A 20,560-nucleotide genomic window follows, 5' to 3' on the forward strand; every position below is an offset into this window, starting at 1 on the left:
CTCAGGCTGAACTTGTAGATATTATAGTTAACGCTCTTCCACCCGATGAGTCCCGGGCCATAGCGTCCCACTTGTGCCAAACGGTGCGAGAAGTCACCTCACGTTTAGCTGCCTTGTGCGGCAAGGAAGTTGGTGGTCCACCAAAACGATACTTCGCCCGACAGGCAAAAATTCTAAAACCGACGAAGACGAAGGTAACGGCAAGTTGCCAGACAGATTTCCTGAGTTATACCCAAGCTGGATCTCGTTATCCTAGTGGGTATGGTTCAGAAAACAACAATAATGGCCGGCGACTATTTAGGAATCGGCCCATGTTCAACAATCGCCGGAGTTATCGTCCCTATGACCGTACCAACATGGAATCGAACCCGGGTAGGGCGATAACACCAGGACGAATTTTAACAGGACTTACGGAAGAAGGGAGAACGGTAATAGTCAGGGCAATAATAATAACAATAATAGTAACAATAATGTAAATCGACCCCAGAATTCAGTCCCTTCGCTAGTGCGTGGTAACGGTGAGCCTAGAACAATATTAAATAAAAGTGATAGTCGGGAAACTGCGGCCTAATGTCATCTGATATGCTAGTCGACGGCTGAAGCCTTACGAATTGTATCTGTCGATTTCTCAGTTATAACTTCTGTCCGTTCTATTGCTATATGAACACTACTGAAAAAAAAAAAAAACTGCGCTGTTTTGTATAATCTCAAAGGTGAAAGTATCGGAACTCACAATTTTCGAAATTTAAAGATTTTCAATTGTACAGAAGATAAACGTAGTGAATTACTCGCGCAATACCCCAAGTAGATATAATACACTGTCCTAGAGTGATTGGTAACGTTTGAATGGGATGAATGAGTGTGTTAACTTAACAAGCATCAGTAGTTAGTATTCCCAATTAGCAAAATTTTGTTATTCTAACAAAATTTTGTTAATGGGCTGGGGAAAACTGTAATGTACCATTACAGTTGAAAGAATGGCAATTTTTTTTTACGCACCCTGTACCTAGTAATTTTTTTTAATTCAATTTCGGTTTAGTTACACAATTTATTTACTCTCTTTACTTCGAATTAAATATAATGAACCCAAAGGTTTCATTAGTAACCATATTCCCACTGTATAATATATTTATTTATATTTTGATTAAGTGTAAATCCCATTTACGGATATATAACTTGAATAGTTACAAGGTTTACCATTCTGACGTCATACCGAAACATAGTTCCGTTATTGGATATAAATTTCCTTAATTTCAGACCAATGTAGATTTTGGCCAGGTACCTAATCTTTCCCTCACCCCCTCTCACTAGTCCATAGTCACTTTCAGATCCGGTTATATCTGGATTTGCCAAATTTCTATTTGCTTTGTAATTTCCGCGGCTAAAGTTTTCGTTCTGATTGGAGGAATTCTCCTACCTCTGGCTTTTTCGGCGCAATGTTATGAGAACAATAGAAGACACCTTGCAAGGAGCAGCTTGTAAATTTTGTGCTACATATTTTTCGGGAAGAATTCCAATTTCCAAGGACAACTAAGGTAACATATAATGTAATTCAATAGTTAAAGATTTACAACGAAATAGGAGCCCGAAAAATCCGCAAATTTTGGTAAAGAAGCTGCAATTCAGTGAAATAACAAATTCCAGTTCTGTTTACTAGGAAGCCATGTTGGCTGCCTATCGAGAATAGACAACAGTGAAAGAGTGACTTTATTTTTTTTTATTTCAAACTCAAGTAGGGATTAGGGAAATTACGACCTGTTTGGTGCATGTTGTTCGTGTATTAAGTAAATGTGACTTTCTATTATTTATTCAGTAATCGCATGTACGTAGGTTTGATGGTTGTAAAGTGAATAATAATAATGGCAGCTTAAGTTAGCTTAAAAGGGCTCCTATCCCCTTTTCCAAATTGAACCAGTTCTAGCAGGGGAATGGGTTAGTTATTGTTTCGTTTTAGGGCCTTTTCCCCTTTCAGGGGAAGGGTCCCTCCATAAACCTCGTTAAGGTGCCCCCAGGGCATCAATTTTTGGCAATCATTATGTAAACAATTGGTCAGGTCAATTAGACCTAGTGTTTACCTTTCTCATTTTACCCCCTTTAAATTAAATAGAGCCGACTATGTATATATCGACGAGGGAGTAATGTATTTTAAATTTAATGTGTTAGGTTATTTTCGTCAACATGCATGTAACTAAATGGTGCATGTTTAGTTTAGTTAGTTGTCTTTATGTGTAGTACTAACAGTGGTGTATGTAGTTAGTAGTTTTGTGTGAGTGTGTGAATTTTCGATTTGGACAGTGTATAAATATGCTTTAATTTAGTACCATTTTTCTAACATAAATAAACCAGAGTAAATATTAAATTTCTGATTAATGAGTACAAGTATACATTTCAGTACACGGTAAATTATGCCTCCACTACAGCGCCATAGCGTCAGTTTTCGGTAGTCAATTGTTTGTTGACAGTACGACATCGCATGACTTAGTGATTTAGATTGTTTGATTTTGGACAGTTATTCTCAAATTACTTCCCGTGGACATGGTTTTCGGTTCGGATGAGTATACCTTCGTATAAAATAGCATGAGATCTCACTGTACTGAAAATTTCAGCTTGCTAGGTCCAGTAGTTAATGAATAATCCGCTGAAATAAAGAACACCTATTTTCTTAATAGAAGTAAAGCCCATATGCTGTTACTGTTTGTTTAAAAATGTAGTATTAAATTCTTTTTTCCCGTGGCTGTCGAAAATTCCATTGTTGCTTCAGTTTTATCAACAAATCAGAAATAGATTAATCATTGACAATTTAACTTTCCGTAAATACATGTATGATTTTTTTTTTTAAAACCTGCAAGGTAAATACAATTTGGGTGCTTCGAAATAAAGAGTACGTGGTTCGATGAATGTGATCGTGTGGTGGTTTGAGCGTGATAGATTGTGATAGTTATATATATATATATATATTTATTACTACGTAATGTAGATATGTGTATGGCCTGCGTGTAAAATGTACGAAATAGGGTGTTTATAAAATATTACTTCGTGCGAAAATTAGTAGATAATGAATGAATGTAATGATATGTTAATAATATGATATATAATATGAACGAGATGACGACCCCTATATTTAAATGGATAGGCCTAGTGAATTTTATATAGTGAAAATATGAATATGTTTACGAAAAAAAAAAATCTCTCGCGTTTTGACTTCCACACCAGTGCATTCATCCAACCGAGTTTGCTACTTGAATGTAAATTATAGTTGGGAATTGTGTGTTACTTTGCATTTATGTACCTCATAATAACAGCCCCAGATCTTAAGCCTTTCAATAGACAGGGTAGCATCATGTGGGAATTACTTCTAAAGGATGACAGAAATGATAATTAAGAAAACCAACTGCTATATCCTGTGATCATCGAAAAGTACAGGTTTCGGTCATTTGTACCTTTAGCATTCATAGCCTCTCCGAGATTTTTTTTTTTTGTTGCTTACCTTATTTATTTATTGTGCAGTGTTCATATAACTCAGTTCGGACTATCCGATTAAATTAACTGCTACTAAATATAGCGTACCCGGATGTCGACCCCTAGTCCCCTTAAGTATTTTCGTTTCTTTTCTTAGTTTAATTAGATGAGGGAAATTAACGACATCCCAGACTGTGGCGTGTCTGCGCAGGGTAGCTATCGGTGATGTTTTGGTTATTGAAATCACCGATCCAAAATTCAGTTTATTTAATTTTTTTTAATTTTGGCAAATCACTAATTAGGGATATCTTAGCTATTACTCTAATTTCATTACTATTCTGGAATCTTCTAGTTTCCAAGTGGTCGGATGATTTTTTTTTCCCTTTGAAATCCTAAATTAACGCCTACTCCAACCTTCCGGACGATTTTCGGGACCCTGTTGGTTTGGGCCGGATACGGTTACTAGATAATAATTTTACAAGCAATAACTTGTGAAGTTATTATTTACAAGACACAGACTTGCTCCTTGGCAGCAGGGCGCTCCTTGAGTCTACGTATTTGAGTAGACCACCCTTTTGGCATTTTAATAATATTTTGGCTAAGGATTTGTTGAGAGTGAAATTCGACTTCTGTCTTTGTAGCGTTAGTTATTTCTCACTTAAGTCTTTGGCGCCCCTATTCTTCGTCTTCTTTCTTTTCTATCTCTCTCTCTGTCTTCATTACTTAGAGATTTTTTTTTCAAATTTTTCAACCTTGCGCTCCCCCCCCCCCGGTTTCTGAAACTCATAAAACATACAATATTCATTTCACTTATTTCGATCGTATGTACTAACTGAGACATCGAAGGATGCAATTCGTGGAGGTATTGCAGCACAACTCAGGACCATTTTCGCGATATTCAATCCACCACGGGAGAAATTGACGGGAAGGTACACTATGCTTTCAGATTCCTAGAAACCTTCGTTATTCATTGATCATACAACTTATATCAATTGATTACTGATTTCTGGTTTTTATTTCTATTGATTGGTCATATAGTGTGTATGTATTAATAGTTTGGGCCCACTAGTTTCGAATAACATTGATTTTTTTTTATATACATATATATATGTACTTACATAGTTTTAAGAGTTACGTGCCTGCTCTATTTGTTGCATTTTCCACCTCTTATATCAACTCATTAAATAACACCAGCTATTTTTTTTGTATATATACGCGGATCTTTAGTAAATTGAAAATGATTATTGATTATCGGGTTTATTCATATGAAATACAATGTTGCAACCTTATGAAGGAAAAAAGGTGAATTTTGATAGTCAGGGTTTTTGTTTTGACTTTGAGCCAAATAAATATAAATATTTATAAAATATGAATACTTGTCGAATATGAACGGTTATGTAGAATTTAAACGTCGACGAAATATTAAAGTGAAATTTATTGTATTGATTAATATGAATACATATATATATATGCGAGTATGTATGTAATGGGCTCGATATTTACCCTGGTCTTGTTAGGTTGCCATAGATTTTTGACACCCGGTATTAACCAACTATTTGTGATATATAGTATTACCGCGTAAATTGTCATAAATTACTTTTTGTTGAGTTGTTATTAATTTTTGTAACTATTAAAGTGGAATATAATGTTAACTACTGCATGTGAATAAAACAAGTAGCGGGTCGTAAGATAAATAAGAATAACCCTAATCCTTACCCAAATTTACTTTGCGAGTGAAATTAACAACCTACGAAACAGTGCGCCCCTCCAACGAATCTTTCCATCAGTAAACCATGAAACAAATCCTTCCCCTGCGATCGGAAACCAAACTATTCAATATTTAGAATCTTTTGACTACAAGATCTATACTAGAAAAAAAAATTAGTGATCTTAAATTCAACGAACTGAAAGCTGTTTAATAAGTTAATGTGAATACCGGAACATGGAAATATGTTCCCAATATCTGTGACTGGATTTGATAATTTTTCTTTAATATTAACAAACTTTGAAATTTTAGATCAAGTGCGTCGAGTGACAAAGTGAAAAATATAAACATATATGTGATATGAAGCAGTTAGTTGTCTATAGTTAAAACAAAACCAATTGAATACTCTCATGGACACAAACCACAGTGCGTAAAGAGAGTTAAAAAAAAAAAAAGGAGCTATTATCGACGTAAAAACAAAGACTCATAAAACTGTCGATATGTCTCCTATTGAGACAAAGACTCAATAAAATATTACTAAAGTGTTTTTTTTTTAATGATTAACCAATTATTTTTTCTCTTTTGCCTGCAACGATATGTATTCATTGCATTGAATTTTAAATATATCTTGACCCTTGAAGTTTTTTTTTTCTTCTTTTTTCTTGTTTCGTCTTTGGTTTAATTCTTTTTCATGTAATTCAACTTTTAATATATATATATAAAAGGGAAATGTGTTATTTGATCTTGTTGAAAGTAGCGAATTTCTGTGCATGTTTATGAAACATTCTTTTCATGTATTAAATTTTTTTCTGTTATGTCAAACTAAATCTTCTCCTATTGAAATGTAATAAATGTCTATAGCAATGTAGTTAGGTTAGTTTAATTTAACTAAATACAACCCGAAGTATACATTGTCCTGTATGAATGTGTGTGTGAGTGAAATGTAGGTTTAGTATTAAGTGCATCCATTATCTTGTCATACATGTGTAATTTATTATAATTATTGGTAGTTATCAATTGAACTCATTGAATGTTAATACTAACTTAAGTTGGCTCTATGAAGGAAGTAAAAAGGACTGAAGTAGCCTGAACGAATGATCATCATGAGAGAACTGTGAAAGTCAAAATCTTAGACACATATGTGATACTCTGATTTTTTTTCTGTGGTCGTTTCTAACATGCCATCAACTTCGTCGTTCATTTTTCAAATATTGAATATTAGTCTAAACTTTCTGGAAATATTGAATAAACGGTAAAATTAAACTTTCTCATCTATCTCCGAGCTAGATTGGGATAATTCGGTAGTTGGGGTCAAATGGATCTAGATCGGGGATGTATGGGTTAACATGTGTCTATCTTTGATCACCCTAATACCAGACATTCACCCAATAGCTATTGGAAATGATCCCAATTAGATAATTATTCACTTTCCTTTACCATATTCCTCAAAATATCCAGTAACAGTTTCCTCTTTAGCACCTTCTTACTTTACCTCTTTCCTCTGCTATCTTCCTCTTCCTTTCTTCATCTTCTTCTTCTATTTTTTTTTTTTTAATAAAACTGAAAGGGGGGTCGTGACTGGGAATTCTATATGTAATAAACACGGTCATGTATTTATTTGATTTTATTTTCTTTAGAAGTCCGATAAAAAGTTTTCTCGTTTCGATCGAACCTAGTATGTCTCGAAATTAAGAAATGGAAATTATATTCCAATATAATTAGGCATAAGCTGATAGCTTCATGAACATCCCCACCAGGGGTGAAGGGTTCCCACTCACGACTTATTCTGTGCATCACTTTTGTTGCAGATTTTTTTTTTTCAATCAGTTTTAGATTGACGAGCGGTGACAGGATTCGTTGTTATGGCAACAGTGGTTTCTATGACAACAGCCCCTTTTTCCAGTTTTAATATATTGTGTTAGTAGTAAGGTCACATAGCAACTTACGTTCTTCCAACGCATAAAGTTTGTAAATTATCAGTTTTTCGGCAAAAAACATTTTTTTAATAAGATACCGTAAAAAAAACGTTTAAAGTCCCATATGCACTGCAATAATGAGTGAGTTCAGAGTTAGATCCGTTAGATGGGATCATAATGCAGGCGTACACACATTGGAACTAGTTCTGTGGTAGGCTACGATTGAGCAGCATTGGTGAGAAAGGTCGTTGACGAAAAGAGTGTATTTATTGAGCGCCAAACTTTTATGTGTGGACACTATTTGCAAGGAAGTGGAACCAATGCTAAGTAAACACATAAGTAGTTACATATAGGTTAATGAAACTGACATGGTAAACTTTCTCATATACAATAAGATGTGTGCGTAATTGCATTATACAGTATATGAAGTGTGTACATATGACCTGGAAAACACGGATATTTTGTCCCACATCTTTTGTTATCTTTATCCCACCCCATCCTTTGTTATCTTTATCAATGAAAAATAAAGGTCTGTTGTCACGTGTCACACAAGTAAGGACTTTTCATTGTTTCCTTAAGGATACCGGTACAAAATGGTACATCAACATAAAAGATTGCCTGCAGGTCGAAAATATGCTGATTTTTCACAACAGCTTGAAGAATATTTACCAGCAATTCAGTCGGGGAAAATGTCGCGAAAAGAAACAGAAGCTCACTTCAAGATAAGTCATTCCGCCATAGAAAGAAGATTAAAGAATAGGTCAAGGCAGAATCCGGACCATCTGAAAGTGTTCACTGAAGAAGAAGAATTAGCCTTCGCTAGTTATCTTGATAAAGTTTGTGATTTCGGATTCCTCGTTAATTAACTTGATTTCAGATTTATTGTGAAGTCCTATTTAGCCATGCATGGGAGAACTGTCATTGCTTTCTAAGACAATCTTCCCAGTCAAGATTGGGTGAAGTTATTTTAGAAACTGCACCTCCAGTCAACGACTAGATTCGCTGCTAATATAGATAGGGCTCGTGCAGCTGTAGAAGAAAACGTAATCAGCTATTACAGTCATTATATTTGATAGTACCTCTTAATATGTTCTCTTTGTGGTTTGCAGTAAATAAAAAGTATTGTTCTTGGAACACCTACGTCCTACTTAGTCTCAGAGCAGATTTCAGTGGTTTTCTGTAGGAAAATATGGGGGTGGGTTCAAGTAGCCCGAACGCGAGTCTTACTTGGACCCGTTTTTTACAATAATCGCCTGTGCTTTGTTTTCAATATATGTAACTGAAACTGTCCTGGATATGTACAATAAAGCCTGTAGTTCCACTTAATATGGGTTATGACAATAACTTTGGAGTTTTCGTGGATGAAAACAGGCCGAAAGAACGAATTTATTGCAAAATTGGGTCCAAGTAGCCCGCGTTTACGGTACAGCTGTTCATATAAACCTCTAATTATTAGAAAAAATTCACACAAAACGTATATTTTACTCCAATCACAATGGGATGTTAGCAGTTCCTACTGGTCTATTGACAAGCGCGCGTTGTTGAAGCACTTAATTCTAGATTCGATTCGTAGTGAAAAATTCTTAAAATTTGATTCCCACCTTAAACTGTAGATTTGGTGCCAGATACTAAAAGGGACACTAAACTCCAATCACCCTACCAATGATAGGGTGTTCCAGAAGTTCTTATAATGGACTTCTTATTTTTGTCCTTCATTTTATCTAGAATTAGACCATGAGAAAGAATTGTGGGCATGAAAGAAAATTCGAAATATCAACTGATTTGCACGACCCCCTACACATATAAAAATAAGTTAACAGCCCCAGACGGCGGCTCCAAAATACAAACTTTACAGAGAAATGAACAGAAAGAAATGAAATGTCATCATGAGACTTAACAAAATAGCAATAACGGTAATCAGTGTAGGGTGATTAACTAGAGAGAAAAACAAATTCTGGACTATATGAGTTCACGAATTGATGCGATATTAGGCAAACAAGCAATAGAGCATAATATGGCAATGTTTCAAATCCAAAATCTTATTAACTAACCTAGGAAGTATATACTAGGGTGGATCGAAAAAAACTTTTTATTTTTTTAAGTTGCTATAGCGCGGGAAAGTTGCCTTTGGTACTGATTAGAAAAATAAAGAGAAAAATTGAAATTGGTTAACATCTTTCGTTTGCGCATCGCAGTTAAAGTTTACCAAAAATGACGAAAATCTTGTGATTTTTAATATATTTTGTCTTATAAATAAATAATATTTAATCGATTCCGTGATTTAGTTTCGTTAATATAAATTGTAGTAAAGTATAAAAATAATTACAGCGTGTTTTGTTTTGTTTTATGTTTTTCAATTGCACAACTTTACTGAAAACTTTTTTTTACAAAAAGAAAAAAAAAGACTTTTTCATACTTTATGTCTGGAGTAATTTTGCACATATGAGTTAAATGATTGGTTTAAAAAACAAGCAGATTGACAGGAAAATATTTCACCGCAGTCCGACAATTTACTGGATTTAATCCCACTTCCCTTCCCCTTCTGCAAGATAGCTTGACTTTGAGAGTGTTCGAGCATTGTTGCTGAATGCTGCAAGTTTTGACACGCATTCCGTGTCCGTCACGTCCTCGTCATTTCCTCACTTAGTGATTAAGTGTAGCGTTGTGCAGAAGTCCTCTTCAGTATTAGCTGTGTTATTACATTTGTATTAGTTGTTTTTTATAATCTTGAATTATAGTGCTTAGTATATTTGTTGCATTCCGTGCGGTGATCTTTCGTAGCTCTACAATGGCAGCTTCGAAGATGATTACGAGGCAAAACTTTAAGTGTCCTCTTTTTGGTCATCCCAGAAATTTGCCACTAACTAAACTGCCTACATATGAAGATGTACTTCGGTCTTGTTTTCACGAAAGACTACAATTGTACCCATAAACAAAAAAATGAAAAAGTGAGCTTTTCAAAAGTTGCTGGGGTAGTAGCAAGAAAAATAAAAAACATTTATGATAGAGCGTCCATTCCTACTGTTACTGAGTACAGGATCGTGTAGCTTGTTGTTGCGTATCAAGACAGTTACTGTAAACTGAGAAACTCGTACGGTCGTGATTTGAACAAGCCAACGTTTGCAAAGAAGATTGCAGACTTCAAGCAGAGATCATTGTCGTTATTTGATGTGGCAGCATGCAAATGTCCTATCATTTTGAACTGTATGTGTGATAAGACAGAAGATTTGTGTGAATGTTTAATTTCTATCAAGTGCAAGTGTGAAAAGTCTAAGAAGATACCTGCCCTTGAGTTACGATTCATCTATTTTCAAAGGAAGTGTGGTTTGGGAAAAATTGGATCAATAGATCTTCACGAAAATAAAAGGCTAACTTCAAGACTGAGAAGAAGGAACTACAAACATAAACGTGTTTTTAATGATACGCCTTCGAGTTCATCAACCATTTTTGAAAACGACCCTACAGATTGTTTCAGTTCAAGACTTCAACAAGACGGTTCAGGCTCTTCCGAGCTCTGTGAAAGTGAAAATGATGAGTTCGTCCCAGATATCCCCACCAAAACTCCGTCAGAATGGCAAATGAGAATAAAACTGAAGACAACGGCACTAAATAGTGATAGGTTTGGTGTATCTAAGCGTGCTACTGCTGCAGTTGTTTCCAGCGTTCTACAAGATATTGGAAGGGTGACAGACACGGACTATTCTCACGTGGTCGATAAAAGTAAAATACGGAGAGAGAAAAGTCATATCAGGAGATTTTTGCAGTGTAAACTTAATACTTTGCTTCTTGGTCTATACTTTGATGGGCGCAAAGATGATACCTTGGTAGTTGAAGAACCTGATTCTAAGCTATTTCGTAGACTTCAAAAAGCGCAGCACCACACTATCTCCTGGGTCGACATTCAAGAACCTGGGTCGACATATATTGGCCACGTTTCTCCATCATTGGGAGCTTCCAGCATAATTTCCTACTTGACTGAAGTTGACATTTCTTTGGACGAATTAGATGTTGTTGGCTTTGATGGTACTGTTACCAATACAGGATGAAGGAATGGAGTAATTCGGGAAATTGAACTTCATATAGGTAGACCGTTGCAGTGGGCTGTATGTCTTCTCCATTTTAATGAATTGCCTCTCCGCCACTTATTTCAACACGTTGATGAGGAAACAACAGGTCCTAAAACCTTTAGTGGGCTTATCGGTCAACTGCTTAATGGCTGTGAAAGATTACCTGTAGTTGAATTTGAAAGAGTTGACTGCATAATCCCTGAAGTAGACCGTCAAATTCTCAGCAAAGACCAGCAGCACATTTTGGATATTTCAAGATCAGTAAATGCAAGGGAATGTCCAAAAGATTTGTCCTATCGAGACCCTGGCCCTATGTAGCACTCAAGATGGCTGACAACCGCAATCAGAATTCTTAAGTTGTACATCAGTACTGAAAATCTCTCAGAATGTCTTAAAGAATTGGTATTTTTTATATTGCGTTCGTACGTGCCTTTGTGGTTTAAAATCAAAACAAGCCATTCTTTTTTAGATGGTTCGAAACATCTTTTAGAAGCAATTGCTACAACAAGATACCTCCCTAAAACTCTTCGGCAAGTGGTAGAGCTTGTAATTGAGAGAAACGCATTTTTTGCCCATATAGAAAACTTGCTCTTGGCTATGATAACGGACGAAAGAAAATATATTAGAGAACTTGCTCTTAGACGAATAATAAAGGCAAGACAGTCAAAAACTAAAGGAAAGACAATCAGGAACTTCATACCACCCAAACTCAATTTTGTTGCTAAATATTATACTGAAATGATTGACTGCTCGACCTGCAAAGTATCTTCTCCTCCATTGTTGCGTCGAATCAATTATGATGAAATCAGACTCCTTATACAGAGTGGCATGGTACCCGATTGGGAAGTTGTAAGAGGATTCCTTTGCAACACACAAGCTGTCGAGAGACATGTAAAACTGGTAACAGAAGCAGCTGGCAAACTATGTGGTGCTCAGTCAAGAGATGGATATATCAGGGCAACTCTACAATCAAGAGCTATTCTGCCACACTTCAGCCAAAAATCTCATTTCAAAGTGGATCCTCATTGCTAAAACAAGTGAAAAATCCACAAAAATCAAGGATTAACTAAAAATATGTAAAACACACCTGCATTGGATGGTTGGTTGGGAAGGGTGTGGGTGGAACTCGAACTGCAGCCACCTCCTCGCGGTGAGTTCTGGCTCATTCCTGTTTACGAATGGGCGAAGAACTGCAGATGGAATTATTTAAATTTTAAGTACAATTTAAAAAAAATAAAAAAAAAGTTGTATGAACGTTTTTACAATGTTCATTTTGCTTTTTAAACGTTATGTCATTTAACTGAAATAATCCAAACTATGTTATACAAATGAAAAATGTTATTTTTTGAAAATAATTTTCAGTTATGTTGTGAATTTAAAAAATACAATAACTATTTTTTTACAGTTTAATACAATTTATGTTACAGAAAATAAATCATGGAATCGATTAACTATTATTTATTTATAAGACAAACGAAATTAAAAATCACAAGATTTTCATCATTTTTGGTAAACTTTAACTGCGATGCGCGAACAGAAGATGCTAACCGATTTCAATTTTTTTTCTTAATTTTTTCTAATCAGTACCGAAGGCAACTTTTCCGCGCTATAGCGACTTAAAAAAATAAAAAGTTTTTTTCGACCCATTCTAATATACAGTATGGCGCTAAATTCGTTGTACAAAAGCAGAGAAGTGATTCCTGAGAGTAAAACAAACAAAAAAGTTCCAATAAACATAGGGCGAAAACCCCATCGTTTACGTGTTATAGGATGCCGAAATCATGAAAAAATGAATTTTAAAGGTTCATAGCTCCAAAACTATGGGACCTGCCTTGATCGGGTCAAGACTTCACTTAGAAAATAGCATGTGCTCTATCCAAAAATGCGTGTTTCAGAACCCTGAGGTGCTTCCACAGCGATTTTTTTAGAGCGAGTTTGACTACGGGCCTATGATATAAAGTACTCTCCATCTACCTTCATAAAAATTGTTGCGTGAGTACCTTAGGATTCTAAAACATGTATTTTTGGATAGAGCACATACTAGTTCCTAAGTGAAGGCTTGACCCGACTACAGTAGGTCCCATAGTTTTGGAGCTATGGACCTTTAGAATTCATTTCTTCATGTTTTCGGCAGCCTATAACACGTCGCCCTATATTTATTGGAACTTTTTTGTTTGTTTTACTCTCAGGAATCACTCCTCTGCTTTTGTACAACGAATTTAGCGCCATACTGTATACTGCTGTAATGGAGGGAAACAGAAAGTAATAAGAGCGTGGGTTCCATCCAGGGGTGTAACCAGCACGTTTAGGTAAAAGGAGCCCGTCGTTTTTGAAAGGGGGCCAGCTACAATGTGCAAAACAAAAACAAAAATGGTTTGCATTTAGTGTTTTTGAGGCCTGAAAAACCGGATAATTTTGATCTCCTTCCGGAAAGCTAAAAACATTGTTTTTTAAAGATTATTATTATTATTATTATTATTATTATTATTATTATTATTATTATTATGCTTTTTCTCCATAAACTAGTTATTATGTGTAACCAAGAACTACTGCCCCGGACCAAACATTATGCCTTTGTGCATAACTATTTCAATTTAAGCCCTTGTACACAGAAGCTATCTATAAAGGTAACTAAGAAAGTTCTCACCCACAACCTTCGAACATCGATATGTCACCTGGGGCTAAGACGTACATGGAAGATCAAAAATAGTTTCTATCAGCATCGACGACCTTTTCTCAACGTTCAGGGAGGCCATGGATTCAATCGCGGTAGAACTGCGTGTGCCGTGAAGCGAAGAAGGTATCAAGTGCAATTTGCACCTCTACTAAGGATTTGAACTGGCGTCCTATAAAGTGATTGTCCAAGGAATTGAACAGGTGATAATTGGACGGTGCAATGTCCGAGAAGTATGGCGGATGCAATAGTGTTTCGCATCCAAGGCATAGAATGATGTCGCAGGTCATCCTAGCCACGTAGGGCTTATCGTTGTCCTGTGACAGGAGGACCTCTTTGCGATTCAGAAGTTTTAAGGTTTTCTTGAACATTGCTCAACTGCTGACAGTACACATTTGCATTGTTGCTCTGACCAGCTGGTAGCAGTTCCTGATGCATGATGCCGCGAACAGTCCATCAAAAACACAGGAGGATCTTCTTCTGGTGCAGGTTGTTTTCTGCTGCTTTGAACCGGTTCATGGGATGGTAATCAATGATAACGGCGCCCTGGAGCTTCGTACAGAAGCCACTTCTCATCACATGTCAATACCCTGTCCAGAAATAGCCCCTTTCTCAGACGAAACAGCAAAGAAACACAGGTGTCTGATCGTGTTGCCTTCTGGCCTTAAGTCAAATTATGTGGGATCCATCGACCCAACTTGTAGTATTTCTCCAGTTGATGGAGGTGCTGCCGAATGGTTTCTCCACTCACACTGAATTGTAGTCCCAGTTCCTCACATATCTGGCCACTGTTCGTCTTAATTGCTGCCTGAAGATATTCATTTTCTACACGTGTTGGTCTTCACGGCACGTGGTGCGTCTTCGAATATTTCGTCACCGTCCTTAAACTTTTTTAGCCACCGCTACACTATTTACGTAGTCACGACATCCTCACCAAAGGCCTGGTTACGGTGTAACTTTACGGTACGCAAGTTTACTTTGTAACTGAACTGCAACAACCAGGTAGTATGTTGGATATGCCAACACCAACAACTGACCTTCGCCTATCTCCATTCGCATTCAACTCACGGTGGGAGGGCCAATGGATCACAGACTTCCACAAAAAGGGACACAACATTCTTGGTTACCTTTATTCATAAAACTGATTTTCTTTGAAATTGCATTTAATTTCTTTATGATTTCCTGACAAAAATATTTATTTATTATTTGTGAATAAAAACATTAATATTTTATTAACAGCAATATCTCACTTCCTGTTTTATACCAAGTAGCACTAAAAAGAGCGAATGAAATCCAACTGAAAAAACAATAAAAACATGATTTTTCTCCAAATTTTCCATCTGATAAAAATTTTTTTTAAACACTAGTTACAGCATTAATTAGTTTAGTACCATTGCTTAATGGTAGTATTTATACTACGTTGTTAAAACGTTTGTCTTCAAATTGTCAAATATAAATCGCAGTAAATTGTGTAATCTGCTGTCACAAAAACGTATACCATATTATTTTCCGATCGGTATAAGGAAGAGATACCATACTATTTTTCGACCGGTATGGTAAAATAGTACTTTTTCATACATTTTTCCGTAAATTATTTGGTAAGCTGATCATTTGAGGGGCCAGGATATCATTTGGTGGGGCCTGTCCCTGATGGACCCCCATCCCCATGCCGTAAACGTCGCCAACACCTAATGGCCCACTTGCCGGTAAATATCGATCGTCGCTATAGCGACGCGTCGAAGGACTGCCGCTAGTGTGCCACTGGCGGCAGGGTTTCCTCGAGTCGAAAGAGATATCTAGAGTCGGGGTATTGAAGTTACCACCTCGTAGCAGCGAGGACTTCATTTTGGTCCGCGCTTCTTCGATTTGTCGCGGAGAATCGCGAAGGGACCAAAACGAAGTATCGCCAGTCATGTGCATGCCGTTATTATTATATATTATTTTTTCCTGACGAATTGTTCCTAAAGTGAGCTCCAGGGTTCAATAGTAACCCCTGGCTATACATCATGAAGTGAAAAATCTTGAGATGAATGCGTATGAATTTAGATGACAACTGTAGCCGATCATTTGAAAATGAATATGGGAAAACCATGAAATAAAGTAAATAGACGCGCATCATTTTGTTATAAAATTACATGGCGAACGGACTTTATCTGATCTCAAACGGTTATCTTCGAACATACATGCTTACAGGAACACTCTGATTAGCCAAATTAAAAATACCTCAAGAATTTATGCCTCTACAAGCGACGTTTTCTTCATCGCCTCTGTGGCCAAGTCGGAAGAGCACGCGCCTACTAATCCAAAGGTTGGTTGTTCACGCCCACCCCGTGAAACTTCTTTTTTTTTTTAACTTTTTAAAAATGTTTTTCAGAGTTTCCTTAATGTAAACAAATTACGCATATAAGCGATTTAACATATTTTGGGGGAGTAATTTTGTTGGCGTTTCGTCTCGTCTCTGCCGCTGGTAGGCCGCTGGTGGTATAATTTTCAAAACGAAAGTGGGGCAACAGTGGATCGTCGCTGCGGGGCCGCCAATGTTTGGCGAGATATTTCTAGTTGCCCATCGGTGGTGCACTAACGCTCACGGCATGGGGATGGCTACACCCCTGGTTCCATCTGAACTGAATATACTGAAATGGGACAAAATTTTGGATGATGTACAATTTTATGTGTGTGGGATGAGAGGGTGAAGTGAAGTACTATGTCAGAGCAGTGTAAAAAGTGATCATACAAGTGTTGCAAAGATGTGCAACGCACAAGACATGTATTTTATGCCATATAAAATATTTTCCACTATCCTCGTTTATGCACATACCCACCGTCAGTGACGCACCAGTCCCGTACGGACGCACCTCCTCGCTACCGCTCGGATACTCGAATTGCACTTTTACCCTAACTCGGTTAGATAACATTTGTGCTTTTCAAAGGCCTCCTAGCACAAGTTGGCTAGTGCTTTATGCACTGTAGTTTTATGTCGTACGTCAACACTGTATTTATACTCATCCCTCCTGAAATCTATCTGCAACTAGTAATGCAACTTCTCATTTAATGCATTTTATGTTAAAATAAATACATTTTATGTTAAAATAAATAAATTTTTCATGAATAAGTATGCCCCTTAGAATGGAATAGCACGCAGGAAAGAAAATTTTTAATATGTTTTTTGTGATATTTAATATCCCAGGGAAGTGTTTTTGATGTGGCCAGCGCCTCGAAATCCCCTCTGAAAGTTTATTTACGTAATACTGTAAGGATTCATTGAGTAATTTCTGAGTAGTGTAAAGTTGGAACACTTAATAGTTGGAAGGTACTAATTTTACGCTGTAATACTATAAAGATGTATATGGATGTAGGAAAGAACAGAAGGAAACATGAAAATAAGAAATATTTATGATTAACAGTGAAAAGTGAATTCGGGAATGCAACAGGAATAATTGTATTATATTCTATTGTGGGTTAGTGGGTATTCTAAAATAACAGCAGGTAAATAGTAATGCAACATTGAAAACAGGTTTGTGTGTGTCTTATCCGAGGCCGCCATTTACGGAAGATTAGCCATACAAAGTTACTTTCGATCTCTCTCCGATGATTCATTCTGATATTCGTAGTTACTATAGTGTTCAAAATACCCGAATAAAATTCTAAATGTAATGTTTTAATGTTCCCTGGGTTATTTTTCTAAATAGTTCTTCTTGCTACCCAAAATTGTGGGTAAAAATCAATATTTCTGTTTTTCTTGTAACCAGATTTCATAATTTTCTTTGTTTCCTAAAGTAATGTTGCTTTAACCACAAGTTATTTCTCTACTCTCCAAAGTCAATTTATTTTTGTGAGTGTTTCTATTCATGACATTTTTCTTGCAAATGGATGGAGAAATTTCGTTCATACAATGCCTGTCTGAAATTATACGACCTTCTTTCATTTCAGGAAAACTGCAGCTCATGAAAGGCACGAGGTGGCCGCACTGTGCCTCTAGATGGGGAGACCGTGATGTATTTAACCAACTGGTGTCGTTACTCCATCCCGTGCGTGTCTTCTGTCGTAGAGAGGCAACTGTGTTGGATACTGTCGTGTGTTTCTTCATCGTCTTATGAGAATGGAGAAGAAGGTCGTATACCTGAAGTGACTGCTATTAGGATGACCGTTGTCATTTACGTGGCGCTGTCGCTAGAAATTTACCAGATTCTGGAACTCGATGGCCTGGTAACTGCGTCATACTTATCTCCCTTCCCCTTTCATGCGGTTCACGTAATTTAAATATTTTTATTATTATTACTTTTACAGAAAAAGAACCTTTTGGTGGTTCGTCAAGTTACCTACTCTACAAAATAACCCATGCTACTTTTATATGTTTCCGAAAATCAAAAGACTCTTGAGGGGAACTCACTTTTATATCAAGTACAGCGCAATGGCTGCTTAACAGTACTTCCCAAGAAAGAGTTTCGACCAGTAGATAAACGACGTAAATAGTGTGTGGAAGCAAGAGGAAACTACTTTGAAAGTCATTAGGACGATAAATACACCAGGTGAGCATATTTCTTTTAATTTGGGAAACAAAAGTAACAATTCGATACTATGTAGATAACATTGGAGAAAGCCTTATCGAAACACAGCGGCCATATTGATGTCATAACATCTCCTTAATATGTAGGTTGATTCTTAGGGACTTCTGCTTTTCTTCTTTCTTTAGGTTGATCGCCAGCCTTGCCTAATTTCACTGTGTATTTAGCATGACACACATCTTGACTTACCAAATCAGGTGTGATTGTGGCAACGGCTTTCGATGCTATGTCGTAAGTCTTAGAGCAGTGTTGTCACAGTCCTAGCTCTGGAGTGGGCTGAAAAATAGTACCAAATTGAAACAAAAAGGGCTGAATTCATTATTTTATACCAGTGTAATACATGGCTCTATAACACGAAACTAAAAGAGGTCAAGTTCTAGGACATTCCCCCACACTCTTCTAAGAGTCAAAATCAAGAAAGTGTCCTTTCAAAATTTACTCTTTTTGAAAAAACATCCAAGTAGCAGGACTCCGAGCAACTGTTGCAGTACAAGAAATTTTTCTCGTACGTAGGAAGTACAACAGATACCGCAAATTAAAAGGGAAAACAGTTATCATCTTCGGTATGTATTGTAAGGAAACCAAATGCGCCTCTATTTCGGTGAACAATAAACCAAAACGATATTACTACCATATATGAAAAAATATATAAAACGAGAAACAAATCAATCCTTTCCGGGCACAAGCTGGTCTTCTTCAGAATATTCAACTCTTGATTCAACGTGTGTGTGCTTGTTTTTTTCAAGCTGAAATTTCCACCACACTGCTTCTTTCTCGTCTCCTTCATACGCGGCGCGGATGCACCCATCTAGCGTCATTTGTTACCCGCTATAGTTCGAATCACAAATTTTCCACACAAAGTTGAGTTGAGCTGAGTTTGACTTTCACGTCCCTTTTCAGCAGCGAGTTCCCACACAAAGTTTGTAGCCTTACAGAATGAATGTTCAACAGCATTTTTAAAAATCCAACACACAGTATGAGTAACGTGAGATGTAGGAAAAGTCTTGCTGACACTTTTGAAAATGTGACAAGTATTTATTAAATGGCGCTGAATTGGATAGAATTGTACCAACTTTTTCACAAAAGTGGCTGAAAATGCTAGCGTGGCACCAACGGGCCGATGAATGACAAAAAGGACTGAATTTGATACAATTGTAGCAAGTGTGGTAACACTGTTTTAGAGGCTTGCAGTATTGGTAGTACGAAAGCTGTGCTCCTTACATAACCCAACAAGCAGTCAAAGCAGGAAGTCTGGAGACTTTGGTGAGCCTGGTAATAGGCTGCCATATAGCCAAGCCTATGATCCGGTAATTTCTCATGTAAGTATGCAATAACATTGTTACCACTGTCCGGTAGAATTTATAATTCTGTAAGCAAAACCCTTCATTGTACACACAAGCCCGAAACGAATCAAAACGACTGAAAAATGCATGTCTTCAAATTTGGACATACTACTTTAATGTGTACAAATGAATTGCCTTCTAATGGTGGACATAAGGAAATATGTCGATTTTTTGACATTACGGACATGTCCGTCATGAACATAAAATATGTGAGCAACTATAGCATACCAACATGATCTACTGCCTTGTTTTCATTAGTTCTGACGGATTAGTATGTTATGTTTGATCATTGGAGCAATGTTTGAGATGATATACTTGTACGTTAAAAATTTATACACATGAGCGGAAACGTGAGGCGGTTGTCGTTTGTCTCTTATTATCAGTGTTACCAATGTAGCACTTTGTCGCTTGATCTAGAAATTTTTAAGGATATTTTTATCCAAAAAAAATGGTTCATTTATCATCGTTAGAAAAGAAATTTAGCACCTTTTAAATGTTGTCTAGTGACTAAACTAGCATTATTACCACTAAAATCAATATTTCTAGCGTCTTCTTGCAGTGTGTTTAGCGACAGTACTATTCACGTTGTTGGCAGTGTGTTTAGTATCATTTTGAAATAATGTGTGTGCCCTATTACGGACAGGTTTGACATGTATTTTTATGCCATATCATGTACTTCGGGCTCTCTGTGTAAATATATATAATAATTGAAGAATATCTTTCTCTCTCTATGAAAATTCAGCAATTTGTAACGTTTCATGGACTTCCTCAACACGACATATTCTGTGAATGTGTTGCGAAATTTCGTACTGCGATATTCTGCATTTATTC

This window comes from Thermobia domestica, chromosome 14, assembly GCF_964235325.1.
Source record: "Thermobia domestica chromosome 14, izTheDome1.hap1.1, whole genome shotgun sequence".
NCBI lineage: Eukaryota > Metazoa > Arthropoda > Insecta > Zygentoma > Lepismatidae > Thermobia > Thermobia domestica.